At 35.2% G+C, this 14627-nt stretch overlaps 1 protein-coding gene across 6 annotated transcripts in view; it reads left to right on the plus strand.

The window, feature by feature from the left end:
* Tenm1 (teneurin transmembrane protein 1) overlaps window positions 1-14627 on the plus strand; it is a 786931-nt gene that overhangs the window by 285247 nt on the left and 487057 nt on the right. The window lies entirely within an intron of this gene.

The raw sequence follows: 14627 nt of genomic DNA on the forward strand, positions 1-14627 counted from the left end.
AAGGGGTTAGAATGAGAAGTGAAAATAGTGATGACTATAACATAACTATAACTGTGTACAGTTAACAACAATGCCAAAGAAAACATCATGGAAGTCTAAGAATAGGGGATTAGTGAAATAATGACATTTTAACCTAGAATATATAAAATGAGTTAGAAGCATAGCCTATCCTAGAGATACATGTTTACTATATTATTATATAATACTAGCAAGTGTGGTATTATGCATAAAATATCCATTGTTTAAAAATAGGAGGGGAATCTATATGTGTTTCAATATTTCTCAGTGTATTTTATTTTATTTATTTATTTATTTTTATTTTTTGCTAGTCCTGGGCCTTGGACTCCGGGCCTGAGCACTGTCCCTGGCTTCTTTTTTTTTTTTTTTTTGGCCAGTCCTGGGGCTTGGACTCAGGGCCTGAGCACTGTCCCTGGCTTCTTTTTGCTCAAGGCTAGCACTCTGCCACTTGAGTCACAGCGCCACTTCTGGCCATTTTCTGTATATGTGTTGCTGGGGAATCAAACCCAGGGCTTCAAGTATAGGAGGCAAGTGCTCTTGCCACTAGGCCATATCCCCAGCCCTTCTCAGTGTATTTTAGAGACAGTTGTAGAATAATGCTTTAAAATGTACATCAGTTGGCAAATAACAAGACTTCAGGAGGCAGACAGGAGTTATCCATCAATCCTCTCTGTAGAAATATCCATATTGTTTGACCTGGTATAATGTAGATTTTTTGTAATTTCTAAATCATCTTGGACATCTGTAAATGAGAATGAGGAAGAAAGTCATCCTAATGTTCAAGAAAAGACTATCAAGTTTTATGGTGATAATGGACAAAGTATGGCCTTATGGAATTATTCAGTCATTAATAAGAGGAGTAGATTTCAAAGTACCCTGTTGTATGTGGAAAGCATTCCTAAATGGAGCATGAAACTCAGAATGAATAAAGAGGATAAAATGACAGCTTTGGCAATAAATAAAGTGAAAATATATGAATAATAGTAAGAGAAAGTCAATAGATTGGGAGATAATGTTTGGTACATACAAGATGCTGTGTGGAACATATTTCATATAAAAATGAGGCAACTACACAGTACAATTAAAACATAAATGATGCCAAAATGGAAAAGAATATAAATATATAGGCACATAAATAAAATGTAAACAAAAATTAAATAAAATTTTTACCTTTAAAATTTTCAAAATGTAAAAAGATGATTGATAGCATTCATTAATAGTAAGAATAGGAGGAAGTGGCATTTGTAAACAGTGTTGATATAAATGTAAATTAGGACATTCTTTTACTTGTGCAAGGACTTGAAATCTGGATCTTGTACGTCCTCATTAGGTATACAACTACTTGAGCCACATCGCCAGCAGAACAACATTTTGTAGTGTCATTATTGAAAATCTAATTTAACTAATAAAACACATACACTGTAACCCAGAATGCAGACATTCAAGATTCTGCTTGGCAGAAAGAATTACAAGTATTAAAGAAAACAAATTAAAATCTATACATTCTAACATAGGGACTATTCATGACATAGAACTTAGAAAAAATTCAGAACAATATGTACAAGGTAATATTGGTCTTGTAAAGACAAAAACACATATTTATGGCTACGTATGTATGCATGCATTTCCTGCATGTTTCAAATAAGAACAAAAGTGAATTAAAATTTCAGTTAATATTATGCTTAGGGAGCAGAGAAGCAAAGTGAATCCATATATCTGATTAAGAGTCAGCCATAGGTTTTATTTCAATTTCTGTTGAAAATAGTTCTAAAATTATTCCTTTTCTACCAATGTGCCACTTAGGAAGCATATTTGTCATTTTGATATCCATTATTTTTTAAAAATCTAATAATACTGAAAATTATTACATTTCTAAACCCATAATTCAAATCTAGGTCTCCTTCATTTGTGTCCTATTCCTCATACTAGAAGAATAAAGAGGAAAATGTTATTTGATGAAATTTTGGTTTATTGAGGTCGAATATTGAGAATTCTGTGCATCTACCATAAAACTTAAGAACTATAATATAATCAACACTTTTGAGGATTCAGCTTCAATATTTTCAGATCCCAGCTTATCTTCCTCACTTTTGTACTAGTGATAGCTGTAATGCTGAAATATGTTTACCCTTCAGTTGCCTTACTTTAGTCTTAACTACAAATATATACGCTTAAACTATATGCTGTTTAATGTTTCATTGTTACATTTTTGTATAATTACATTTATTTTCTGAGAATTGCTTTAGTGTAAGAATCATTCATGTTGTTTACAGAAAAAAAGTATTTTCAAGGTTGTATAATATTCCACCTTATATTTGTACAATAATACAGTCAGTTTAAATGAATGGTAATAAAATTGGTGCCACATTTTAATTAGTGCCCACATAACCTCTATTATCTCTCACCTCAGTATCGTACTGAAAATGAAAAAAATCAAGCTAAAAAGGTACTACAAAGAATTTAATCATGAGTATCAAAATTGAAAGTATAAATAGAGGACTGTAAAAAATGAAGAAGACTTAGATTAACTGTAGTTACAAAAAGCGTTTGCAAAGAAATAATTTTAACTGGGCCTTAAAGAATATGTAAGAGGGGGCTGGTGATATGGCCTAGTGGCAAGAGTGCTTGCCTCGTATACATAAAGCCCTGGGTTCAATTCCCCAGCACCACATATATAGAAAACGGCCAGAAGTGGCGCTGTGGCTCAAGTGGCAGAGTGCTAGCCTTGAGCGGGAAGAAGCCAGGGACAGTGCTCAGGCCCTGAGTCCAAGGCCCAGGACTGCCTCCCCCCCGCCAAAAAAAAAGAATATGTAAGAGGTAGATTTAGAGAAATATAGTTTTCTATGCATATAATCTCTTGGACATTAAAATGTAATACCACATTGAGATAATGATTATTATAGATGTGCCTGGACTGTAAATACCACTGAAGGTGTGGCTTACTCAGTTTCCTCAGAACATAGCCACTGTCACATAGCTCTACTTTCTCTTTAAATTGGCATTGTTTTAACTTGAAAGTTTACGTGACCTGACTTTGCAAATTGAATAATGCCCATTCATCTGAGTATTCTGATGGGATTATAATGGGGATTAAATGGGAAATATATGTAAAGGATATGGCACAATGTCAGACACAAAGTAGGTATTAAATGAATGTGGCCTCTCTTCTCTTTAGTATTGACTTGTATGAGATCTCTTTTTATTTATTTTTAGGGGATTTTTATGGGATTGAATGGGTAGACAAAGGACAGTGTATTTTGTTTGGAATGTTTTTGTAGTCATCAGTATATGTATTTTTATTTCTATTAGAAAACTGGCTGCTCTCAGTCTCAACTTTTCAGCATCTTCTTGCTTTGACTTTCTTTTCCCAATACCTACATGAAAAATAGCACTTCTTGTACTTCAAAGAAAGTCCAAGGTTGGATTTTCAACTGAATTCAGGGATTCTGTGAAAGGAGAGAAATAGAACGCAGTCACAGTTTCTGCTTGTTAGCATGACCTAAGAAACCTGCATCAACAACAGGGCTTGAAGCTAAATCCAAATCTTACAAGCTATGTATTACCTATTTCATCTCTAGAGACAGAGCTGATGTCCAAGCAGAGAGAATGCTAAGCCTATAGATTACCTTGCTACTATGGAAGAATGAAAAGCAAATTATGAGCAAGTGATTTTTATTTCATTTGATTAAAGTTGAGAAAGCCACATGAGTCAGGGAAGGTTTTAGGAAGGAACAGAGTGAGCTTGCACAGAGAGTGCGTGAGTTAGGGATGTCCACTGTCAAATCTTATGGAGAGGGCCTTATGGAGTAGCAAGCCACTAAGCAGGTACAGAAACTGGATATACGGAAGCTGAAGAAGTGAGATAGGTAAAATATCGACAGAATGATAGACTTGCATGTCTTCTTCTTATAATCCTAGTTATTCCAGAGACTGAGATCAGAGGATCAGAGTTCAAAGCCAGCCTCTGGCAGGAAAGTCTGAGAGGCACCATCTGCAATTTACTAGCAAAAATCCACTCAGGTGGTAGCAGTTTTGAGCAGACAAGCCTAGGAAGCACTCTGGGCACTGAGTTCAAGCCCCAGAACCAGCAAAAGAGGATGGGAAATCTACAGAAAGGTTTTACTTCAATTTAATAGATAATGTTTAAGAAAACTCACTGATTATGTCCAGACTCTGAAGTTGGTCCTGAGAATGAAGAAATAATTTAATAAAATGAAAGTTTCAAACATAAATAAAAAAATAAAAGCCAGGAAAAATCTTTATGGAGGTTAAACGATGAGCTCTAAACATTCTTTTGCAAAAAGTTGATCATGAAAATACCTTTCTAACTCCAGACTATTTCACTGGTTTTGTATTACTCGCTACAAGTGATACAAAACGAGTTATAAGCAGCTTAATACAAGTCAAGTTTATTATAATCAAACAAGATGGGACAGAGTCACAACAAAAACTGTAAACAGGCTAGAATCATGGACATGAACACTGTGGCAACTGCCACTTATAGTTAGTTCTCTCTGTACATCAGCTTCATTATGTACAAGGTTACTGCTCACTGCTTAGAGAGGTCAATACTATCATATAGCTAACTGAAAGGAGTGGTCTTCTCTTTTTTTTTTTTTTTTTGGCCAGTCCTGGGCCTTGGACTCAGGGCCTGAGCACTGTCCCTGGCTTCTTCCCGCTCAAGGCTAGCACTCTGCCACTTGAGCCACAGCGCCCCTTCTGGCCGTTTTCCATATATGTGGTGCTGGGGAATGGAACCTATAGCCTCATGTGTAGGAGGCAAGCACTCTTGCCACTAGGCCATATTCCCAGCCCCAAGTGGTCTTCTCTTATCTGCTTTTAATAAACAATTTTTAAAATAAAGAGAAAATTCAGGCACCAGTGGCTCACACCTGTAATCCTGGCTACTCATGAGGCTGATATCTGAGGATCATGATTCAAAGCCAGTGCAGGCAGGAAAGTCCATGAAACTCTTATCTCTAATTAAAAGCTGTAAGTGGAGGTGTGGGTCAAGTGGTATTAGCACTTGCTGGCCTTGAGCACAAAAGCTCACATACAGCACCCAGGAATTCAAGCCCCAGGATCAGAATGATGAAAAGAAAGGGTGGAAGGAAGGAAAGAAGGAAGGAAGGAAGGAAGGAAGGAAGGAAGGAAGGAAGGAAGGAAGGAAGGAAGGAACCTTATGGATAAACATACATAGGCCTGGCCTATGTCCCATAGCAATATCTGGACCATTCTCTGGAGAAAAGGAGCCAGTACCTAACTCTGTTCTGTGCTGCTGTAGTACTACAGGCAAGATAGGTTATAAGAAATGTATAGTCTACAAAATTCATTGTCAAAATGGTGTGGGTATCTGCCAAAAGCCTTCTTGTGTGTTATCATATAGCTAAAGGCTTCACATGGAAGATGGGGAAAAATGGCAAAGCAGGAAAAGGAGAGAAGGGGAAAGAGAGAAAAGGAAAAGAGAGAGCGAGGACTAAGCTTGTTATGTTTATAACAAAAATTACTCTCATGATAATGAGCCTATTGGTCTAATAAGGGCATTAAATAGTTTACTAGGGAAGAGCAACTGTGACCTAATCATTTCTCAAAAATCCTACCTCATATTGTCGTTCCAATGGTGATTGATTTTCAACAGGAGTTTTTGTAGGAATTACCAATCAAACTATAGCAGGAAATAGTAAGAATGGTTGAGACAGGATCACATGTCTGCCCTCTTGAACAGTTATTGTGGCTAAGATGAGGAAACAAAGTTAACAGCTTCATTTTAGATCACAGTCTAAAAGGAGAGTAGGATATTATCTCCAATGCTGAAAGATCCTGGGAAAAGAATAGGAACAAATCTTTCCAACATATAATAGTTTTATGGGGCAGGAAATGCTCCAAACATAGATGACTTATGGATGCTAAATGTAGGGGCAGATATTTAAAAACACTCATAGACTGCAATGTAGAACATAAGAGAAGTTTAACAGCGTCGGGTTCTGATTAGAAGATCTAAATGACTTTAAGCCTTAAGTGTTCTCTATTTCCTTATACTAAATTCTGAAATACATATTTTAATACTAGTTCCTTCACAAGCTTCCTTTCTAATATTATCTTCATTTTTGCCCTCTATGTGAACTCTAAACCAGCCAGACTAGCATATTTATTGAGAAAAGAGCCCTGCACTGCAGCTCTGCTCAAGCTATAATCAGTCCTGCAGATAGGGCCTCTCATTCCTATATATATGCTATTTTTTTATCTTTGCTTACAACACATTTGCAACGCATTCCTTTATTCACCAAATATTTATTTATTCTTCTGTGTGTATAATATTATACAAGATATATAGTGATGAACAAGACAGACATAGTCCCAGACATCATAGAATTTAAATTAGTAGAATTTAAATTGGTAGAATTAGTCAGTACATAATTTATGTCATTCAAATACTATAATTGTGACTACTTCTTTGGAGAAAGAAGGACTTAATTTGGTCTGTTTGGTAACGTAAGTAAATCAAGCAAGAAGCAATAGCAGTCACAAATGATATGAAGTAAAAAAAAAAAAATGGTGACACATTTGAGAAACTGGAAGAAATGCAGTGTTGCTAAAGCCAGGGCATGACTGTACAGTGAAGGACAGAGGAATCCAAACAATACAAAGCTTTATAGATCATGTTGAGAATTTCCATATTTATCATAAATGTGGTAGTCAAATATCAGAGGAAGTAATGTGATTATCATTCTAGTGGCATTGCAAGGGTTGAATAAGAAAGGGACAAGATTAGATACAAAGAGACCAGTTAGGATATTGCAGTCATCTATATGAAAGACATCAAATGTGGAATTGGAAAGAAATAGACAGGTTTAAATTAAAAGATAAAAAAATGATGAAATCACATGCTATGTTGAATATAAAGGAAAAGACTGGTAAATTGCTTGTTTGTGCAAATGAGTAAATGCTAGTTCTGTTCCTTGAGACCTCAATGCTAAGAGAAGAATCAGGTTTGGAGAAAATTATAATCATGTTAGCTTCAATTTTTTTAAAACAATTGCAATACCTTTTTTATGTGTAAATGTTCTTTATTTTTCATCAGAAAGAGATATTTGCCATACATAGACCTCCTCTACGACGCTGCAATACCTTTTTTTTTTTGGCCAGTCCTGGGGCTTGGGCTCAAGGCAGGAGCACTGTCCCTGGCTTCTTTTTGCTCAAGGCTAGCACTCTGCCACTTGAGTCACAGCGCCACTTCTGGCCATTTTCTGTATATGTGGTGCTGGGGAATCGAACCCAGGGCCTCATGTATATGAAGCAGGCACTCTTGCCACTAGGCCATATCCCCAGCCCGCTGCAATACCTTTTAATCATCAAAGTTGGACAACAAATGAACCTGTACACACAAATCTGGAGCACCATGTCAGGATCTAAATTGCCCCCACCATTTCTTCAGAATTTACCCATTCATGATATTCCACTTTAATCTACTATCTTCAACAAGATGCTTCTGACCCACTTTATCCCATCCTGGTCTTCCACTCCTCTGTGCTCTCTCCTAATGCTTGTTTCCCAGACCACTTTACAGGCTCCAGATATACATTCTGTCACTCCTATGAGACTGTCTTGTTTCCATAGCTAGAAATTAGATGCCTCATTTTTAGAGGCTCATGAGATTAGGGTAGCCTTCTCTATCACAAGTTACCTTTGTTGCTATTATCATTCATTTTCTGGGAGTCAAAAGGTAGTATATTTTAGTGTAATGATCAATGACTAGAGCAAGGTAACAAGTTAATAAACACAAAAATTGGCAAAAAAAACCCCATAACATTTCTTCTTCTCTATGCTGTATAGTAATATAGTAAGATTTCTGTCTTTTTAATTCAGTGAAACAACTATAAATTTATCTTTTGTATCCCTTGACTGGATTGTAGTCTCTGGTTTTAGACGACATTACACTAGAGCCAGTCTCCTCCTCTGCTTGATAAAGCACACATTAAGGAATATCCAAACTGTGAATGGCATACACATGTGTATATGTGTATGTGTATAGATGGATTTGTGTATGTATATGTATATATTTAAACACAGATATGTTTATGCATTTTTATTAAGAAGATTCCTTGTTCATGGAATATACCATGTAATGTTCAGTATGTGTCTGGCAAGTGAGAAGAAATTGATGACACTGGGGAGAGAAGTAGATAAATTCTTCAAATTAATAAGAAGTGCAGTTGTTTTAATAGTGTACTATTTATCCCAATGTACTAGTTAGCACTAGTTTTCTGTGATCTCACAAAAGAACTACAATATTTTTCCATAAGACAAGAAAACACATATTTTTTTCTTTACATAAATGAAGTATTTGACAATGTATATAAGTATATAGAAAGTGTAAGTTGCTACTTATAAAAATGAATTATTTCATTGATTGATTGATTTGGAACTTGAGCTCAGGGCCTGCGCACTGTCCCTTATCTTCCTTGCTCAAGACTATTCACTATTATTTGAGCCACAGGCTTTACTTCTGGGTTTTGGTTGGTTAGTTGAAGTTAAGAATATCATAGACTTTACAACCCAGGCTGGCTTTGAACTGCAATTCTCAGATCATAGCCTTCTGTATAGCTAGGATTACAGAAATGAGCCAATAGTACACCTGGCCTAGTATCTTTTAAATGTAAAATAGTACGATACATTATAAGATTTCTTTCATGTGTTATATGCCAATAACCCAGTTTTATAATTATCTTGCTTTTTTAATCCTTATTGCAATTTAAGGCCTTTTGTTTTTCAAATATTGCCTTTGAACATAGTGATACTCATATTAATACATGGTGTATATTTCAATTCCACATATGAATTATTATAACTGCAATGGCCATTTTAGTTTGCCTCACACGTCTCTTGGGACCTATTTGAATTTTATGTAGGTACAGAAATAAAGCTTATTTCCAAGATTTATGAAAGTTATCTTTCTATAATCTTATTCTAATGCTAACCTTAAACTTAAAAAGTAGAATACTTTTTAATACTGCTCAGCTATGGATTTTAAGCAAATATTATTTAGTGTTTATGTATATACTTATAATATCTTTTCTAGGATATATTGATTATACCTCATGAAGTAGAATAGTGATGTGCTTATAATTTTATAAATGGTGAGGGTTCTCAATTTTTCTTTTCCTTACCTCTCCCATCTGGATTCTGCTTTGCATAGAACTACTTCCCAGAGAAATAAACATTTCCCTCCCATCTTTCCCTCTCCTTGCCTCCTTCTTTTATAAGATTATGTTCATAAGCATTTAGTCAGAAGTATTTCTGGAAGCAAACAAGTGAATAGATATCACAGAGTCAAATGCAACCTGTCTCCATATAGCCTTTTGGGGTCCTCAATTTTCCCTAATGGAGGATTCACAAAAGGCACTGGAATGATTTTCACTTAATAGATTTCAAATTTATGTGGGAAAACAAATTTCTTCATGCTGGTTCCAAATGTTGCTTAGTTGTTCTCATCCGTTGCATGAGCCCTGAAATAAACTCATATGAAATACCTGGACAATAAATTAGAGATTAATATGCATAGCTATGTGATTCTAACACCACATTTTGTCCAAACTCCATTATTACAAATGTATTCCCACTAGAATATGAATTATACCACAGTGTAGATTTTTATATTTTATTATGATTTTCCCTAGTTTCTGAAAGTGTCTACCACATTACACTATCTAATTAGAATAATAGATTTTCTAGAATTTTCAGGTCACTTTGTAGGGATAGAATTCAGGCATTTGTCCATGATAAACAATTGTTATTTCTCTGAATACACACACACACACACACACACACACACACACACACACACAGCCCAAACTGTGGTTTGTTTTCTTTTGTTTGAAAAGTAGGCTTGCTATGTTCCCCAATTGGCTTCAAACTACCAACTCTGCTATTACAGTCTTGAGTAATTGGAAAATTATAGTCATGAACCACTATGTCAAGCTATTCAACAATTCTTAAATTCTAGTTATTTGTATTCAGATTAATGATTATGGAGCCCTTATATACAGGAATATAATTTGAGAAAAATAAGGCCCAATTCCCTAGCATGGCATATAAGATCCTTTGTCAATTGTCTGTATCCTATTTATTGACACTTCTACTCCCAATACCAACAGCAGAGACACAGAAAAGTACTTGCTATCTATAAATTTACTGTTCTCTTGCATGTGCTTGTCTTTGATCATGTACAGTACTGTGCTTAGAAATATTCTTAATACATATTTAACATATCAGTGCCATAGTTATCCTTTAAAATGCAACTCAAATCTCATCTTTTCTTGGGAGCCTATAGTAGTCTTCCAATAGAGTGAGTTCTTTGCTTCTCTTGAATTTCACCACCCTGGAATAGTACTTTTCTCCTTGTCCTGTCACACATTTCCATGTCTGCACTAGATTGCCAGCTCTTCTATGGCATGGGATATAGTTTTTCTCTCTCTAATCTGCCTATATCATATCATATTATATCAAATCATAACACACAATGTGTGCTCAAAAGTGCTAGTTCAGTAACTTATGGGCTATGCATATGGAAACTAATGATAGAAGTGCTCCATTATAATCATATAATGTGGCATTAGTTCGTATCAGATTTACTATCAGTTCTATATTTTGTGTAGTTTCTCCTGAAAGAAGAATTTTGTAAAAACAGAGACTAAAACAAATGAAAAGTAAGGCTACTGGGAAAAGTATTGGATGATGGTTATGCAATGGGAGAGGCTATAAGTCTGTAGGTGGAGGAAATGAACAAATCCTCCTTAGAATCCATCCTAAAACAAGTTACATGAACATTCAGCCAAGCAGGTGTTTTCTGGTTGTTAAAGTGAATCACTATTTTCATGTTTGTTTGAATCTTTTCCCCTAAATAGATGGTTTGGCCCGTATATTTTTCCAAAACCTGAGAACTGTATTCATGTTTATAGATTGTCCCTTTTCATGCCAGTCCTACGGCTTGAATTCTGGGCCTGGACACCATCCATGAGCTTTCATGCTCAAGCCTAGTGACCTAATACTTGAGCTACAGATCAACTTTTAGCTCTTTCTGTGGTTCATTGGAGATAAGAGTCTCATGGACTTTCCTGCCTGGGCCAGCTTTAAACTGTAACCCTCAGATTTTAGCCTCTTGACTAGCTGGGACTACAGGCATGAGCCACCAGCACCTGGCTTATATTGCCCATTTTAAGTGCCTAAAATATTAATTTGATTAATCAGTTTAAGACAATGTTAATAAGGACTTGGACTCTATAAAATTTCCAGTTGTAAAGCACTAATGTTATTGTTACTGTTTGCGTTGTTTTCTAGCTTCAAGAGGTTTAAGCAAATGCATTTTGCCAAAATTGCCTGCATTATTCGCACTAAATGATCGTACATGAGCTAAAGAGAAGCATGCCTCTATTCAATTTCACATGCCCTTGATTAATTTGAATTTTAAAATATATTCCTAAAATGTTAATCAGAATTAATCAGAATATTTTCAATTCAAAACTTTTCTCAGAATTCTGTGATACACATTAAGCTCTTCAGATTATAAATTTACACTCAATTCATGTAGTCTGTGATTATAATGCGATTTTATAGACAGGAAATACACTAATTTTAATTTGATTATCTCTCATGTTGCTTGGTGGGATTGTGCTAAAATAGTACCCCAATACACATTTCCCAATGAATAATATTCCTTTCATCTTCGTTAAGGTTGTATTTTCAAATCTCTCCTCAAAGCAGCTGCTCTATATAGGGAGCTAAACACAGGAGAGGCCAGCATTTTCTTTTATTTCTCTGCCTGCAGACACAGATGTTGTTTGTGTTGTCTGGAAGCAGAAAATATGCTCTAAAATATCATCGCTGCTTTCAGTGAGTCAAAGGGACATGACGATAGTGAAAAGAGCTTGTAAGAATTAGGCCAAAGTGGACTAGTGTTTCCAAATGAGACATACAAATATATTAAAATACTGGAAGAACAATGAGCTGATACATTCATAGTTTAAGGGTCTGTTTTTATACTACTGGTGACAAAGGACATGGCCATTATCTGCATTCCATACCCCTCAAAGTATTTTGGCAACTGACAGTGAAAATCCAGATGGAAGCAGCAGCAAATCAAATGAAACCTGGAAAGGAAGTAACAGGAAGTTCTAGAATCATCCACATGCACATTGCACAGATAAGATGCAAGCTATGAATTTGAATGTGCTACTTATAATGTCATATTCTGAATGAGGTGATTAGTACTCAGTGTTAAAATGGTTCTGAATTATCTTTGCCCCCTCACTGTCTATGCAGCCTTGGACAAATTATTAAAATTATTTAATCTCTCTGTGCCCCTAAGTTGCTTTATTTGAAAAATAGGACTAATACTAACACTCTCACAAGGTATTCTGTGAGGGTTACATGAAGTAATCTATGCTTTAAGGTCTAGTATATAGAAAATGCTAAATATATATACATATATTTGAATTTTAACTTTTTATTTTATTAATAGGTACACTTGCATGTTTATTGGTAGATTGACGACCACCCACATGTGTCCCAGGTCTGCAGAATGTGTGCTTTAAAATCAGAACTACTAGTCCAAGTGGTTAAGCCCAAAGCCTTGTGTTTAATCATTTTTAATTGAATTGCTTGATAACTAAAGTAGATTAGTTTTAAAATTTCCACAGCAAATAAAGAATGACCTAAGTTCCTAAATACAAATTTATAATTGGAGGTCTGCCTGTAATGTAAGCAACCGTATCAAAAGTATTTTTATATATTCAGATAACTTCAAATTGAGGTGTTTGACTACAATGCAAACTTTTCTACATAATATAATTTCTGTTTGCTATATTTTGAAGGGTGCCACAATTAGATCAGGTATTTAGTTTATATTTAAGTCATTATGGTTTTGATTATACATATACTGTACTATGCAATGAACTAATAGCATTCAATGAACTACTAGAATTTTGAGAGAAATCTGTACTATTAAATAGGACAAAGGCACCTAGCATAAGCAACAATGGCAAATGTTGTCACTATTGTCATCAAATAGTCTCAGAGTGTCATGGTACTTTATAATATTGAGCCTAAACTAGACTATAAATTCCTCTTGTCATAGGACATGTTGAATATGACAGCCTCAGTGTATAATAACCTAAACATTCCTGAATATAATATGTAATTGAGGATATGTAAATACACATATTTTACATGTTTATGCACATATGATGTATATAAACACATACCCCCAGAGAGAAAGAATATATTACATACTCAACTTAATGTCTGTGAATTCTAAGACTTTCCACTCAAGCTGTTGGGAACAGAGACTGATTTCATCCAATTTCAGATTTAGGTACTGTTTTCTTTCTTCTCTTAGGCAGTCTTTCTACAGTCTCTCATGGTTTTCTCCCATGTGCATGCTGTTCAAAATGCAAAGGAACATTTAGAACCCTCTAAAAGTCTTTGTAGTCCCCTCTTTGTATAGTTCTGCTCACAGGGACTGTATGGCAAACTGTGGGTATCTTGATTTTCCTATATGACTAAATCCAACTTCTCTACTCATAGAGACCAGTAGGTTCCCCTCTTATTGGCAGTAAACTCGAGCAATCATAGAGTTGAATTTTATTTTTCTGTGTATCTCCATGATCATTATCCTTCATTAACTAAGAACAAACATCAATTTCAGTCCAAAGCCTGAAAATTATGATTCTGCTCATTTTGTGTGGTTTTTGCTTTCATTTCAGGTGGGAAAGTGGATTTAGTTCCTTTCATACTATCTTGACTGGGAGTGGAAGTCTTCCCCATAATTTAATATATTCTTGAAAATACAGTTTATTTTAAACTTCCTAATGAGTGTCCAAAGAGGTATTTCTTAAACATTTACCTAACTGAAGAGTTTGCTTTTCTTGTCCATGAAAAGTGTTTTCAATAACCTTCTCTGCATTTGTGAAGACAGAAACTCTCAAAAGAGCTGCATCCACCCCTCAGGATCCTCTACAAACTCACAGAGATCTAACTATCTCGATGAGTAATGGGGATACCATTACAAGATGGTAATACCATATTTCAAGGACATATAGTATATACCTTGAGGACATTTTCCTGAGGACAAAGTTTCTATTCAGTCACCATAAATGTTGACTTTACATTAAGGCTTTATGACTGATCCCAGTAAAAGCCCCCAAAATTTTAATAGGGAATCATTTCCCCAGTAATTAGGACAAAAAGTGCAAAAACAAATGTTTCCTTTGTGAAAATGAATCAGAAGACTATCCAGGGTACTTCCTCTCCATTAGTCAAATATTGCTATAAACTGTTCTTTCCTAAATCCACAGACTGTGGGCTGCTGTATTTCCTTTCTTGCCAAATTTGCAGAACATCTATTATTTGAAACATACAGCTAATTGACCAAAACAACAATTTTCAATTTGCATTAGTAGGCATTGTTTTGTTCAGCAAAACCATCTCATATGTATCAGAAATATATTCAAGGTGTTAACTCTTACAAGAGTGATTTTTGTACTATTGAGTCTTAAAATTTGGCCTAAAGTTTTGTAGGACCTGGGCTAAGTAAAATTCTATCTTAAACATAC

Source organism: Perognathus longimembris, chromosome 28, assembly GCF_023159225.1.
Source record: "Perognathus longimembris pacificus isolate PPM17 chromosome 28, ASM2315922v1, whole genome shotgun sequence".
NCBI lineage: Eukaryota > Metazoa > Chordata > Mammalia > Rodentia > Heteromyidae > Perognathus > Perognathus longimembris.